Source organism: Lolium perenne, chromosome 6, assembly GCF_019359855.2.
Source record: "Lolium perenne isolate Kyuss_39 chromosome 6, Kyuss_2.0, whole genome shotgun sequence".
Taxonomy (NCBI): Eukaryota; Viridiplantae; Streptophyta; class Magnoliopsida; order Poales; family Poaceae; genus Lolium; species Lolium perenne.
Window position 1 is genome coordinate 237,570,153 of NC_067249.2, and position 13,585 is coordinate 237,583,737.

A 13,585-nucleotide genomic window follows, 5' to 3' on the forward strand; every position below is an offset into this window, starting at 1 on the left:
CGCACGTCTCTTCTTTTCTTTTTTCGAGACTAGTAGCTTCTGCCAACTTGCCGATTGAAACACGCCTGAGGCCTGAGGTGATACCTTCTGACATCTTTAAACCATGAATCCGTCTGCTGTCGTATAGTTCTGGAGATTGAGACTAGTCCAAGCTTGGTGTCCGATCTGTCCGCTAAACGACGCGTGCTGATGAAGAAATTCATGACGAAGCTTGTGCCCGCCACTAGCCGGCCAGATCAATTTTAATCGATTCCTGGCGATGACGCTGCCGATGAACTTGTTGATGACATATTCGATGATCCCGCCCGGATAACAAAATCCATACGCCGTGATCCCCACGGACGGCGCTAATTGACGAGGGAATACCTCGGCAATGCCTACGTATTGTAGACTAGGTTTCGGGAAGAGCGACGATGGAGATTCCGGGAGCGAGATTAGGCACACGACGTACCCAGCTTCGGGTCCCCTCGGTGGAGGATCCCTACGTGCTGCTAGCAATCCAGTATATGATCATAGATGTGTTTACAGGGTGCCGCCATAGGCGGAGCTATGTTGTCTATCTATTGTCTATCTGTTCTCTCTATTTCGGGTGCCCTGGCTAGCTTTATATATGCAACCAGCCTAGGGTTTTACAAGAGTCCTAGTCGACTACTTCTTCGGGTTGCCTTGTTGGGCCTTCTCTCCATATTGGGCCGAGCCAATCCAGGTATACTAATAATGGGTATCCGAAGGGTATGCCCATGTCAACCGGGCCAATAGTACCCAGCCAAGCGTATGCCGTGGTACATCTTTGCTCCGCCTTGGTGTCCGCCGCAGACTCCGTGGTGCATTTCCTGCAAAATCTTTTCGGCCTCACCTCGGTTGACACACCTAAGTAGGATCTCCTGCCCATGAGACCGTTTGTATAAGACACCAGCCTTATAGACGTAGGAGGGCAATCATCTTTGGAGTTGGCACCTCTTGACGGGGTCGTCGGGGAGGCTGCCGTGCTTGAAGTAGTCAAGGAAGGGTTGCCTCCAATCATCTTCATCCACCACGTTTGCTGTGATGGTGTTGACTTCATATTCCGGCGGGATGAGTTCCAAAACAGCGGGAAGAAGCCATCTTTCTTCGACCGTTACCTGCATGGATTTATCATTTGGAAGCACTAGTGCTGCCGCAAGTTTCGCCAAGGCATCAGCAGGCGCATTTCTGCTTCGTGGCACATGGAGAACTTCAATTTGGATAAACTTCCCCATGAGATTCTGGGCCGCATTGTAGTACGGCACCAGCTCAGGCTTGCGTACTTCATAGATTCCGTTGACCTGCCTGACGATGAGCTGGGAGTCTCCATAGGCCCGCAAAGAACGGACATCCATGGAGAGCGCCAGGAGAAGGCCGAAGATGAGTGCCTCGTACTCCGCCTCGTTGTTGGAGCACTCCTCCTTGAGAAGGGAGAAGGAGTGATACATCACCTCCCCTCGTGGAGTCTTGAACACCAGTCCTGCGCCGGCTCTTCGTCTTGGGGTTCCGTCTGAATTGGCCTCCGTACGGGAAGCACCGTCGAAGTAGAGCTCCCATGGACCTTCGAGCTCGGCGGTGAACACCTCCTCATCAGGAAGGTTGGTGATGAGCGGGGAGTCCTCGGGGATGGGGTGCGCTGCAAGGAAATCCGCCAAGGCTTGCCCCTTGATCGCTTTCTGGGGGACAAAGGTTAGGTCAAACTCCATCATGAGGAGTGCCCATTTTCCTAGTCGCCCCATCAACGCGGGCTGACTTAGTACGTACCTTATATGGTCCGCTCTTGCAACGAGCTGGATTTGTAGCGCTAGCATGTAGTGTCTCAACTTCTTCAAGGAGAAAATTAGCGCCAAGCATAACTTCTCTATTGGAGAGTAGTTCCGCTCGGCACCCACCATGGTGCGGCTTAGGTAGTAGCAAGCCACCTCCTTCCCTTCATCATTGTGTTGAGCGAGTAGAGCGCCTATTGAAGCAGGCTGCGCTGCAATGTACAGAATAAGGGGGCGCCCTTTTACAGGAGCTGCCAAGACGGGTGGACTAAGCAAGTACCTCTTGATGTCGTCGAAGCCTCTTTGACAAGCTTCATCCCATACGAACGGAGCTCCTTTCTTCATAAGGCTTGAGAAGGGCTGAATGCGTCCGGAGAGGTTGGAGATGAAACGACGAATGTATGCCAGCTTCCCCTGCAAGGCCCGCAACTCCTTGAGATTGCAGGGTGGTGGCATGTTGAGGATGGCCTTGATCTTCTTGGGCTCGATCTCTATGCCTCGGTGGTGCACGACGAAGCCGAGGAAGAGCCCTGATTGCACGGCGAAGGCGCATTTCAACGGGTTCATCTTGAGCTGGTGTCGACGTAGACTCTCAAAGACAACCCGCAGGTCATCCTTGTGATCTTGGCGTTCTTTGGTCTTGACCACCATGTCGTCGACGTAGCATTCCACTGAATAATGGATGAGGTCTCCGAGTATGTACGTCATGGCGCGCTGGTATGTTGCACCTGCATTCTTCAAGCCGAATGGCATGACAGTGTAGTAGAAGTTGCCCTTCGGGGTCCTGAACGCGGTGTCGATGGCGTCTTCTGGGTCCATCTTGATCTGATTATAGCCAGACGAACCATCCATAAAGGACAGTGCGCCATGGCCCGTGGTGGAGTCGACGACCATCTCCGTGATGGGCAAGGGAAAGTCGTCCTTGGGGCATGCTCGGTTTAGGTCGCGAAAGTCCTGGCAGACTCGCACCTGGCCGTTCTTCTTCTCTACGGGCACGATGTTCGCGAGCCACCGAGTGTATTTGGCCTCCTTGATGAAACCTGCAAGGATAAGTTTGTCTACCTCGGCGATGACCTGGTCTTCAAACTCTGGACGTAAGCGTCGCGGAGGTTGCTTGACCGGACGGTGATATGGGTCAATCGCCAGCTTGTGAGTGGCGACACAAGGGTCGAGGCCCGGCATCTCCTTGTAGTTCCAGGCAAAGCAATCCCTGTACTCCATCAAAAAGCATCGATAGCCTTCTCGCTCCTCCTCTGTCAGCGTGGCGCTAACAAAAGTTGGGCGTGGATCATCTTCCGTCCCAAGGTTGACTTCAACGAGCTCGTCGATGGTGGGTTGTCCACCATCTTCTAACTCTGGTGGAGCTGATGTGGACCCGAGCTCCTCCTCTACCTCCGATGGCTCACCGTTGCGGTAGCTTTGTCGGTGAAGACCGCGATGTGAAGTTTCGGCGTCGTCCCCTGAAGAGACAAAAGTAGCATGGCAAGTGACTCGTGAGCCCTCCTCTTCCTCGTCGGATCCTTCGAGGTTGATGTAGCCAAGCCCGAACTTGGGACGAGCCTTGTGCTTCCTTTTGATGAGATCTTCTGCTTGCCTCCACCACTCCTCGCACACCGCGGGTGGTGGGGGTATTCTGTTGTTTCGCTGAAGAGTGAAGCCGACTTTCTCCAACAAGCGAGCCATATTGGGCTCAGCCTTCATAGTGGATAGCGCTTCTTCTGTATCACCGCGAGGTCGAGGAAGTTCAAATATAGAATCACAATGTTGTACCTGCGGAACTTTATAGAAAATGGTCTGGGTTTTCGACCCAGACAAATTTGGGATAGCCCAAACCTCTAATGGGGAAGTCATAGATATGTAAAGAGACGGGGGCTGCATGCCTTGAGCTCCCCTTGCGACTTCCTCCATTTCTTGTATTCTTCTCCTAACCACCCCTCCTTACGCGGGCATGTGCTCGTCCTTTCGGGCGCCGCGTGCCCGCAGCGTGATGGGCGCCGGCGCATCACTGCTGCCGATAGGCACCTTTGAGTCCATCTGGGCACCTGCAGAGCTTCCAAGAGTTAAACAACCGGGCTCATGGTGCGCCAAAGTCGATGAGGATGTGGTAGTCTCGCTTGAAGGCGTCGTGGTCGACCTCAATGTGATTGTTGTCGGTGATGGTAATCTCGCCTTCAATAGTAACGGTGCCGATGGGGTAGGTGTCGAAGAGCTTGCCCCCAGCGAGGTTGGAGTAGAACCTCCCGCCCCCGGCGGGGAGGAGTGCTTGAATTGACGTTGCGCTGTTGAGGCAGATCGTCTACGCCCAGCATGTTTGCGACTCCGGGAGGAAGCGCCCTGTACGTCGGCCGGAGAACACGGCATGATGAGGCGCCTTGTCTCCGCTTCGGATGTGACACCTGGTTTGACTAAAACGTCAACCGCTGGTGTTGTACGCCCCATCTTCTGGTCGCTATCTTCGACGGGGAAGTAGTACTTCGCATCTGCATGATGTGACTCCTGGACGGTGTAGGGGTTGGTGTTGCCAATGATGCGTTGCTGTGTGCCGTTGCCGTCGAGGAACTTCAGGCATTGGTGAAGAGTAGAAGGCACCACGCGATACTTATGTATCCATGGCCTCCCCAAGAGAGCCGAGTAAGAGGTGTTCGCTTCGATGACGAAGAACCGCACCTTGAAGCTGAAAGTTGACATTTGGATCTTCACAGTGATGGCACCCAACGTCGGCTTTCCTTGGTTGTCGAAGCCACATATCATCACATCTGTGGACTCCAAGTCTTCTTCCGTGAAACCGGCCCGCTTCAGACTCCGAACGGGCAAGATGTTTACCGCGGATCCTGGGTTGATGAGGATCCGACGAAGGTATGCAGCGCCAATGTTTCCCTCCACATAGAGCGGACGGTTGTGGGCGCCATCTTCTATGAGGTTGTCCTCCTCGTCGAATGTGATCTCATTCACGAACAAAGGGTTGGAGAAGAGGCGGTGTTTTGCCATGCACACCTCGTAGAGTTCTGGAGCTTGGAGCGCCTTGACAAGGGCTTCGCGAAGGTCCGGGACCATCATGAGTGCATCATGCACACTCAGAAGTGCAGGGATCCTCTTGAGGTGGGCGATGATGTTGTAGTCGACGTCATGTGGCTTCGTCTTCCCTTCGCCATGACCTTATGGCGCTTCCTCGTGCGAAGGAACCTCCTTTTGGGCCGTCGGCTTGTCAACTCTAGCTTGCTTGGTCTTCACGGGGTCGGGTAGGACTTTGCCTCCACGCAGGTTCATGTTCACCTCTTCCACCTGCAAGTTCTTCATGGCGTCTTCAGCAAGGAAAGACTCCTGTTCTTCGGGAGTAAGCACGCCATCGGAATCGGAACTAGGCGTGTCCTTGTAGTCAAGGATGACGTTGCAGCTCACGATGTTGGATGATTGGGAAGAGGTAGCCTCCTCTTGTACTTCCTCCGTCTCATTGCTTGGCACCTTCTTCTTCGGCATGAACTGTGCCAAAGTGGGCAGAACGTGCCCCCGTCGAGGGAACGCCTCGTCTCCCTCTGATCGAGGGAAAAACCTTGACGGAGGGCGGCGTTGACTTGGGTTGAATCGCTTTAAGATTGTTGGGGGCGCACGTGTTGATGATGTTGAGCGGTGAGGTGGAGGTGGAAGGTTCCTCGAGGACGACCTTCTACGCGCCATGCTCCATGGCTCCTCCTTGCATGCGGTCGGGGTCGCACGCCTTTGAGAGATGGGCATGGGTACCGCCGCAAGGACAACGTTGGATAGCTGGCTCTCAACTTGTGAAAGCGGCACCCATGCATCTTCGTACTCTATGCCTTGGCTTGGTGTAGAGGTAGGCGTGACGCTCACCATGTTCACCGCATGGTAGTCGGGATTGATGGCTTCCGGGTCCAGGTTGATCCTCTTTTCGTTGACGGCTCTTTGTAGCCATTCTTTGAAGGCGATGCAGTCCTCGATGACATGACCCACGTACCTATGATACGGGCAAAACAGAGCGTTATCCGTCATTCTCACCTGGTCGGGTCTTTGAGGTTCTTGTAGGTTCAAGGCTCGATGTTCCATCAGTTGATTGAACATGTCCTTTACTAGCTCCCTGCGGAAGATGTATTGCTTCTTGAGGAGTTCCTGCAATGATGGGCGTTGCCTCCCTCCGGCTTGCTCACCTCTTGCACCCAAGAAGGGCACATTGCCTTGTGGTGTCGAGGAGAAGACCCTGGTGGCGTTCGCCTCCGCAGGTGTCTTCATCTTGCCTCCATTGTTAGTTGGCTTGGATGTTGATGCGAAGCGTCTATTAGGGTCGAATGCGCTGGCATTCTTATAGAGCTCCATGATCTGCGGTGATTTCTCGAACTCTAACTTCGTGGCTGCCACCGCAGAGCTTAAGGCACTAAAGGTTCTTGGCTCACGCCGAGATACCTCAAGCGACCAATGTTGCTGCATCCCATGGACACACATCTCGATGGCGTCCTCAAGGTGCATCTCCCGAGCGAGACGTACGTAGCTGTTGCGGAAGCGGATGATGTACTCGTCGATGGACTCCTCTCGACGTTGTCGGACCTGCGATAGTTCAACAATAGAGAAGTCTTTCTTCATGGCGACGAAGTGCTTCTTGAAGACATCCTTCATGCCTGCCCAACTTCCGATGGCTCCGACCGGCAAGCGGCTATACCAGTGGAAGGCGGGGCCAGTTAATGACCCTGAAAATTGGCGAAGGAGAAGGGATGAGCTATTTGCGGTGTCGCCGCATGCCGCCTCGAAGTATGCCAAATGATCCCTTGCGTCGCCAGACCCATCAAATTGACGGAACTTTGGTGGATGCCATCCAGCGGGGAATGACAGCCGGTCGTGCCATGCTTCGTATGGCTTTTCTAGCTCGCTCTCTGAGGTTTGAGGGGTTTGATCGACCGTCAGCTGCTTGAACCTCTTTGTCACCATGTCTTCAATGAAGTCGTGGTATCCTTTTAGCACGCTTGGTTGTGGTGCTTCATTGGAAGCACCTGCCGGGCTTGCCCACTGTCGAGCGTGTGTGTTTGGTTCTTGAAGTTGGCGCCCATCGTTGAGCTGCGTTGCTGCGACAGCGCCATCTTGAAGCTCCTTCTCCTGTGGGTCTACCACTCTGTGTGGCAAGCTTGATGGTGAAGCGCCGTTGTTGGTGGTGTTCGTTCTATTCATCATGACCTCGATGAACGTGTCGAGCTTTGTCGTCAGGTTGTCGAGCGTCTCGCCCTGCTTCTTCACTTGTTCTTCCAGGGCCATCTCTCGCGCTGTTGGCGCGCTTGCTTCCGCAGATGCGGTGCCATCTTTGTTCACTTCGTCTATCGCCATGTGAGCAGGTGCGGTGTGGAGATCTTCAACTCCATCCTCGCGATCTGACAACTCGGAAGGAGCGAGTTCGTGGTACGGCGGAGAGTGTGGCAGGTTCTGCAACGAAGATGATGAAGATGCGTCGGAGAAGCTTTCTTCGTCATTGTGGTCATCGTCCGTGCCCTCCTCTCCGGCCGATCCATCCGTCACACTTTGAAGTGCAATGGACTTTAGTCGTGTGCTGGGTCCAGGCCGACTTGCTACCTGCAAAAGTTCATCTCGATCCTGCGGAAGTCTCGAGGCTATGTCGGTGTAGCGACGCGGTGATATATCTCGATGATATCCCGCGTCTCCATCGGAAAGTGAGCCCTTCCCGGTCATGATGGGCAGACATGGGGCAGTCGATCTTGCTCCCTCCTCTGACGTGGATGTGCTTGACTTCACCCCTGCATTGGCGCCCTTGAACCATGAGCGTACATGGCCCATACGTGGTAGGAACGCCATCTTGAAGTCCGCTTTTGGGTTTGGGACAATCTCCTCATCTGAGGGATAGTCGAACTCGTGGGTGACTTGAGGAGGCTTCCATTCTTCATTTAGCTCCAGCCGTGGGCGCACTGCTACGGTGCCGCACAAAGCGAGGTTCTTCTCTGAGGACGCCTTCTCATCTTCTTCCTTTTGTCGTGCGATAGCCTCCTTGTCTTGTTCTACATCTGAAAGTGAAACAAGAGAAGTTTCCGCGGATAGCATCGTGCCTTGTCCCGAGGCGGCATTGGTTGCTGCCCCAAGATCCACTCCGTTGTTGGAGGAGGACGGGGAATGAGATCCCTCGACGCCTTCCATGGGCGTAGCTGTTGACGTTGGCGCTTTCTTGTTCGCCGAAGATGCAGGTGTCGTGGTAACCTTCACCTGTTTATCGTCTTGTCGAGGAGTTGCTGAAGGAAACTAGGGTGGAACCTCTACACTCCTTGCTTCCGCTGGTCCTGGGGGTGTCTTGCGTGGCTTCGGTGTTAGGCGGTTGAGCAGGTAATTGTACCGCTCATGACGCTCCAACTCGGGGGAGATGCGGAAGCCGATCCTGTCATTTTCTTGCACGACCCCTCCATCGGGTCGCACACGAACTTGGGTGTACCGCAACACCAAGTCCTCGAGTTCTTTGTACAGAACTCGTCGGTTCCTTCGGCGTCTCTCACGCTTGCGTTGGTTCTCCGTGGCAACCCTCGAAGGTACCTGTGGGGTGGGAAGAATTGGTGGTGCGGCACGGGTAGATGAAGTGGCCACCTCCCTTGGAAAGTGTGCCTGAAGTTGGTTTCCCCGCCTATGAGGGGAAGAAGGGCGAGGGGGAAGTGGTGCCCGAGGAGGATCCCTTGGTTGCCACACTTGCGTGGGACGAGAGTCCCGCTCCTCGTCTTGATGGCGTGACCATCGGTTCCACCGCGGGGGCATGTTAGGATGCCTCCCATAGATGGGTCGAGTTGGTGAAGGCGGACGTCGAGGCGCCAAGGTTCGACGCTCATGTTGAGGCCGATGACCCGGGACTTGGCGCGTCGTTCTGCCCCCAGCTCGCGTCGGCGATGTACGTGGCGCCCCTTGATCACGAAGCCGCCGTTGGATGTTGTCCATTTGGTCCTGCAGCTGGCGAAATTCTCGCCGCAGGTCCTCGTTGCGTGGCGCAGGCGCTTCACTTCGAAGAATAGAGAACCTGTTATCATTTGAAAGTGACCTTCCATCTACCGTCGAAGTGTGGAGGCACGATGCCCACGTGCCCCGCCGACAGTCTTCGATGTTGATGGAGACCGTAGGGCCTGGAAGAATGGGCTCTTTGCGTGAGCGCCGTTTCCAAAATTCCTTCATGATTGTTCGCCGCACCATCTCCTTGACCTTCAATGGCTCGTTCGCCCATTCATCGGGGAACAAGTTGTAGGGTGGGGTCAAGGTATTCGCGTAGGTGAACACCTTGTCAGCGAGGTCCTTCGCTTCAAGGGACCAATCTTCCTCCGGCACCGCGCATTGAGCGATGCGGGAGCTTATCTGTTGTTGGAGGTTTTGTACCTTACGGTACTTCCTCCTGTAGTTTCGAAGCGGGTGCGGACTATCGGACAAGCGTGCGCATGCCATAAGCCTCCGCAGGTTGTAGGATGCCGCTTCCAAGCCCTCGAGGAGCTCGATCTCAGTGCGCCTAGTTGTTGGTGCAGGCAACGCTGGAGGTGGTGTCGGGGTAGGCGCGCGCAGTGACGCCGCACCTGTTCTCCTGTTGATGGCCATGATGCAGAGGCGTTCGGCTGCCTCCACATCGCCTCGCATTTCGGCCCTTGTTGACTCCTTCAACAGGGAGCGGGCCTCAAGCATAAGCTCGCGGCGCTCCTTGTTTGCTTTGGCGGCCGCCCGCCTTTGCGCCTTCTTGGACTGCACAACTTGGAATTGTGCAGGGTCCTGCGCTTGGTGCATGTACACCTTGGCGCCGACCTCGAAGAACACTGTAGGAGGCCGTGTCCCGAAGTGGATCGTCATCGGTTCCGTGTACTTGTATAGTCCTCCTGCATAAGATATCTGCAATCAGCGGAGCTCTATACCTTTGCCTTGTCATGCAGCATGATGTGCAGATGGATGGACGAGCGAAGACGATTCCGACGACCACAGCGAAGCGAAGATGGGAGGAGAACCAGGTCCCACCGGGCGTGCCAATTTGTTTGACACGAGAAAAACGTACGGACACAACTCCCGCGAGTAGGGCGGAAGGGCGTGGTTTCTCTCATGCGCACCGGGGATCGGTAAAAGAAAAAGATGCAGGCGTGCCAGTGTATAATGATACACAAAGAAACCAAAAAGATGCGGGAACAGTATTTCATTAATCTTTGAGATAACAAATACAATTCCCATTTATGTGTTGCGCTCCGTGGCCTACTAGCGCGGCCAGCCTGACTAGGGCGATTGCAGTCTCCTGATTCCCGGGGCCTCGGAAGGCTCCCGGTTAATTACTCCCGCGGGTTACGCCGCGAGACACCTCCGATTAAGCCGTGTGGTCGTCTTCGTCGTCTTCGCTTCACGTCCTGCATGCATGATGGTGGTGAAGAATGTGTGGGGGCAGCGGCAGAGCCCGTGTCCTCGTCGGTACACGCGCCGCGGTAAGCGTGGCCTGCGCTGCGGCCTCGCCCGCCCTCGCCGTCGCGCCTCGTCGGTCTTGAGCGGCGATGATGAGTGTTGTTGAAGTAACATGATGCAGTCCGTTTAGCTAGGACTTCTTGACGACTTAGCGGCATCGTCGGGGTGCGCGAGGGGTACGCCTCGCGAGAGTGTTTTTTTATCAGGAGACCGGCGTCGGTGTAAAACCAACACACGCTCTGTCGGCATGGCCGGTGTGGTCGGCGCCGTGACCGGGCCCGACGCCGAGTATACGGCAGTCGGCGCAGCTTGGACACCGTCTCACGAGGTCACAATGGAGTCGTGTCGGAGTCGCCATCGAGCGACGTCTTGAAGTGGTATGATCCGTGAAGCAGCCTCACGGCAACCTGTAAGTCCCGAGCATCGCAGTAGAGTATGGCGTCGGCAGCAACACGAGATGCCATCAGCAACCCGGCCACCGCGCCAACTCCTTCACCTGTACGTCCGAGGAACCTGTACACCGTTGAGCCTGTACACCGCCCTGCACCCATGGCTGAGGTGCTCTGTACGCCGGATGCTGGGACCGCGCTTTGAGCATCGGCGTCGAGGAGCCTGATTGCGGAGCTGTTTGTACGCCGCCGCTGTGCCTGTACGCCGGTTTGCACCTCAAGTGCCGCTCTGAACCTGTACGCCGGCTTGTCTTTGGGCGCTTGCTGGGCTGCGCACCATCGGCCAAGGTGCACCTATCGGTCACCGCGCGCCAGGCTGCTCCTATCGCCCAACGCCGAGCTACACCGATACGTCAACCTGTACGCCAAGTGTCGAGCTGCACCTATATCGCCGTGTTGTGCGCTGCACCTGTACGCCAAGCTGTCGGTCGGCCGCGATCGTTGCCTTCCATCCCGGATGAGCAGCGGCCTTGGCGGCACCGCGCTGCGCTCCCGAACGCCATGACCATGTTGGTCCAACAGGCTCGGATGAAGTTGGCGGCGATGTGCTACACACCAGCAGCGCCTCGGCTTCGCCGTCTTGACCGGTTCATATTGGTGGAGATGGCCGCGGGCTGCGCACCGGCAGCTCCGACGCCCGTGCCTCCGGACCGTCCGCGGCGGTGAAAGGTGAAGAGCGATCGGCGACAGACGGCATGTGTGCTGTAGAGGAGGAATAAGAAGGATTCGACTAGGTTAGTCATAAATCTCACCATTAGGAAAGCTCAGCTTCGCCTCCATGGTGCTCTTCTCCTTGAGCCCGTACGTGATGGATGGATGATGGTTGGATGGGTCTGCGCACAAGAGCTGGACGTGAGATGCAATCTCCGGCCCTTTCTCCCGTGCGTCTCTCCTTTTCTTCTCCCCTAGCTCTCACGTGGATCTCTTGTATTTATAGGCAGCAGCGAGCAGATAGGGCCGCGTCCCCGATCTCCGGAACAAACTGCCTGATCGATTCGTGATTCGTTTTGTTTCTTCCGTAGCAAGCCTTATCTCTCCCCGGCGTCTTGCTTCATTTAAGTTTCTATCTCTTTGCTTCCGTGACACACCTAGCAGGAAAAATCGGTTCGATCCAACGCATTGAGGCTAGCTCCATGTACAGGTAATCAGCACCGGACTCTGATTAAAATCTGTCACGTCTACATGTGGGTATCGTGATGAGCTGACCTCTCCAAGTATAGATACATGCATATGTACCGAACCCATCGGTTGCTCTCTGCTGGTGGACCTCTCCGGCCGGCCGTCCCGTACATACGTACATGTATACGTGATGAAGTAGTTCACGCGTATGTTAGGCTCCTTTCAGACTAAGGCTACATACCAGCTGCATCTGTATTTAAAGTTTGCTAGCATTTAAACTGTGAAACTCTGTAATTTAAGTGCCAAAAACACATCGAACACTTGCTGCAGAGCAACGGTGGTGCATGTTGTGGCATCAGCGCCGTGGCATGGGGTGCTGCGGATGCGCCGCTGCGTGGTGGCATGGAGTGGATGCCGGGGCGGTGGCCCCGGGTTGATGTGCTGTGGTGGTGGAGATTGGTTGGTCTCCCAAGAGGTAGAGACGCAACGGTTGTGGCTTGAGGTGCCACTGCCGCTGCTTCGAGAGGTGGTTTGGTGGGCGGCGATGTGGAGGCTATGTACGGCGTGCGATGCTCCGGCGAGCTAGGCACCTCGGTGTCCTGGTTTGTTGGTTTTTTCCCTTGCTTGGTGGGAGGTGTTCCGGACACCGACGTTCGCTTCCTTCTTGGGGGCGCTTGTGGAACTCCATCTGCACCCGCGAGGGGCTTTGGCTCTGCGGGAGAAATCCTTAGCTTGGGGTTCCCTGGCGGGCGATGGCGGCGGCTACGTCACTCCCTTCCTAGAGGCATTGTCTTGGAGAGTCCGCGTCGGCTGTCGGATGTAACATCCCAGGACTTAGGACACACGCGGGGTAGATTTAAAAAGGGGTTGTGCATTGCATAGCAAAACGAGGGAAAATTTCGCGCTTAACTGCATAAAATCTAAGGGGGGTCGAGGTTTCTCTCTCGTTGCAACTAGAGTTTAGTGTAACGAGAGTGCGATGAATTTCGGCATGACCTCTTTTGAATCTAGGGTTTTGGAATGAGATTGAATTTGGATTTCAAATTTAAATTATGAATAATACGTGAATATAAGAAACCATAATATAATTGAAATGATATTTCATAATTCAAATACATATAAGATTCATACAATATCAAACCAAATTTGGATGAACACACATACATAAAGCTCATAAGGAAAACTTTGAGCTTTATTGATATTTACACACATTTACAATGTCTTTACACTATTCCAGAATATTACAATGATATTGTTCTTAAATGAACATGAAAACAAAATAAAAGGAAAACTACAAGTATATAATTTATCCTATAATATAGCTTCACAGATCATTTCATGTTTTTCTCAAATCCTTGCTCAATGTTGAATTCCTGCACAGATAATAAACAAAAGAAGAGAAAATGATGCCAAGTGGCAATGCTACTTGGGGAATCAAATAAAATGACCATAGCCATGATAAATGTTACCAAGTTGATCTGATCCACAGAAACCAGGAAACAAACCGAGCCAGCAGTACAAACATGCAGGGGATCAAGTCCCAAGCCACACACAGGCCAAGCACAGGATATGCTCAAGCCTGTCCACCAAAGGGACAAGTCCCTGGAGCTGTGCATGCTCCACAGCACACAAGTGACTCACTGCTTGAGGTGTCAAGTGATAACCCACAGGTATAGGGGATCGCAACAGTCTTCGAGGGAAGTAAAACCCAAATTTATTGATTCGACACAAGGAGAGGTAAAGAATACGTATAAGTCTTAACAACGGAGTTGTCAATTCAGATGCACCTGGAAAAGCACTAGTAACAGGGGTGATGTGAAAGCAGTAGTAATGTGGGAGCAATAGTAA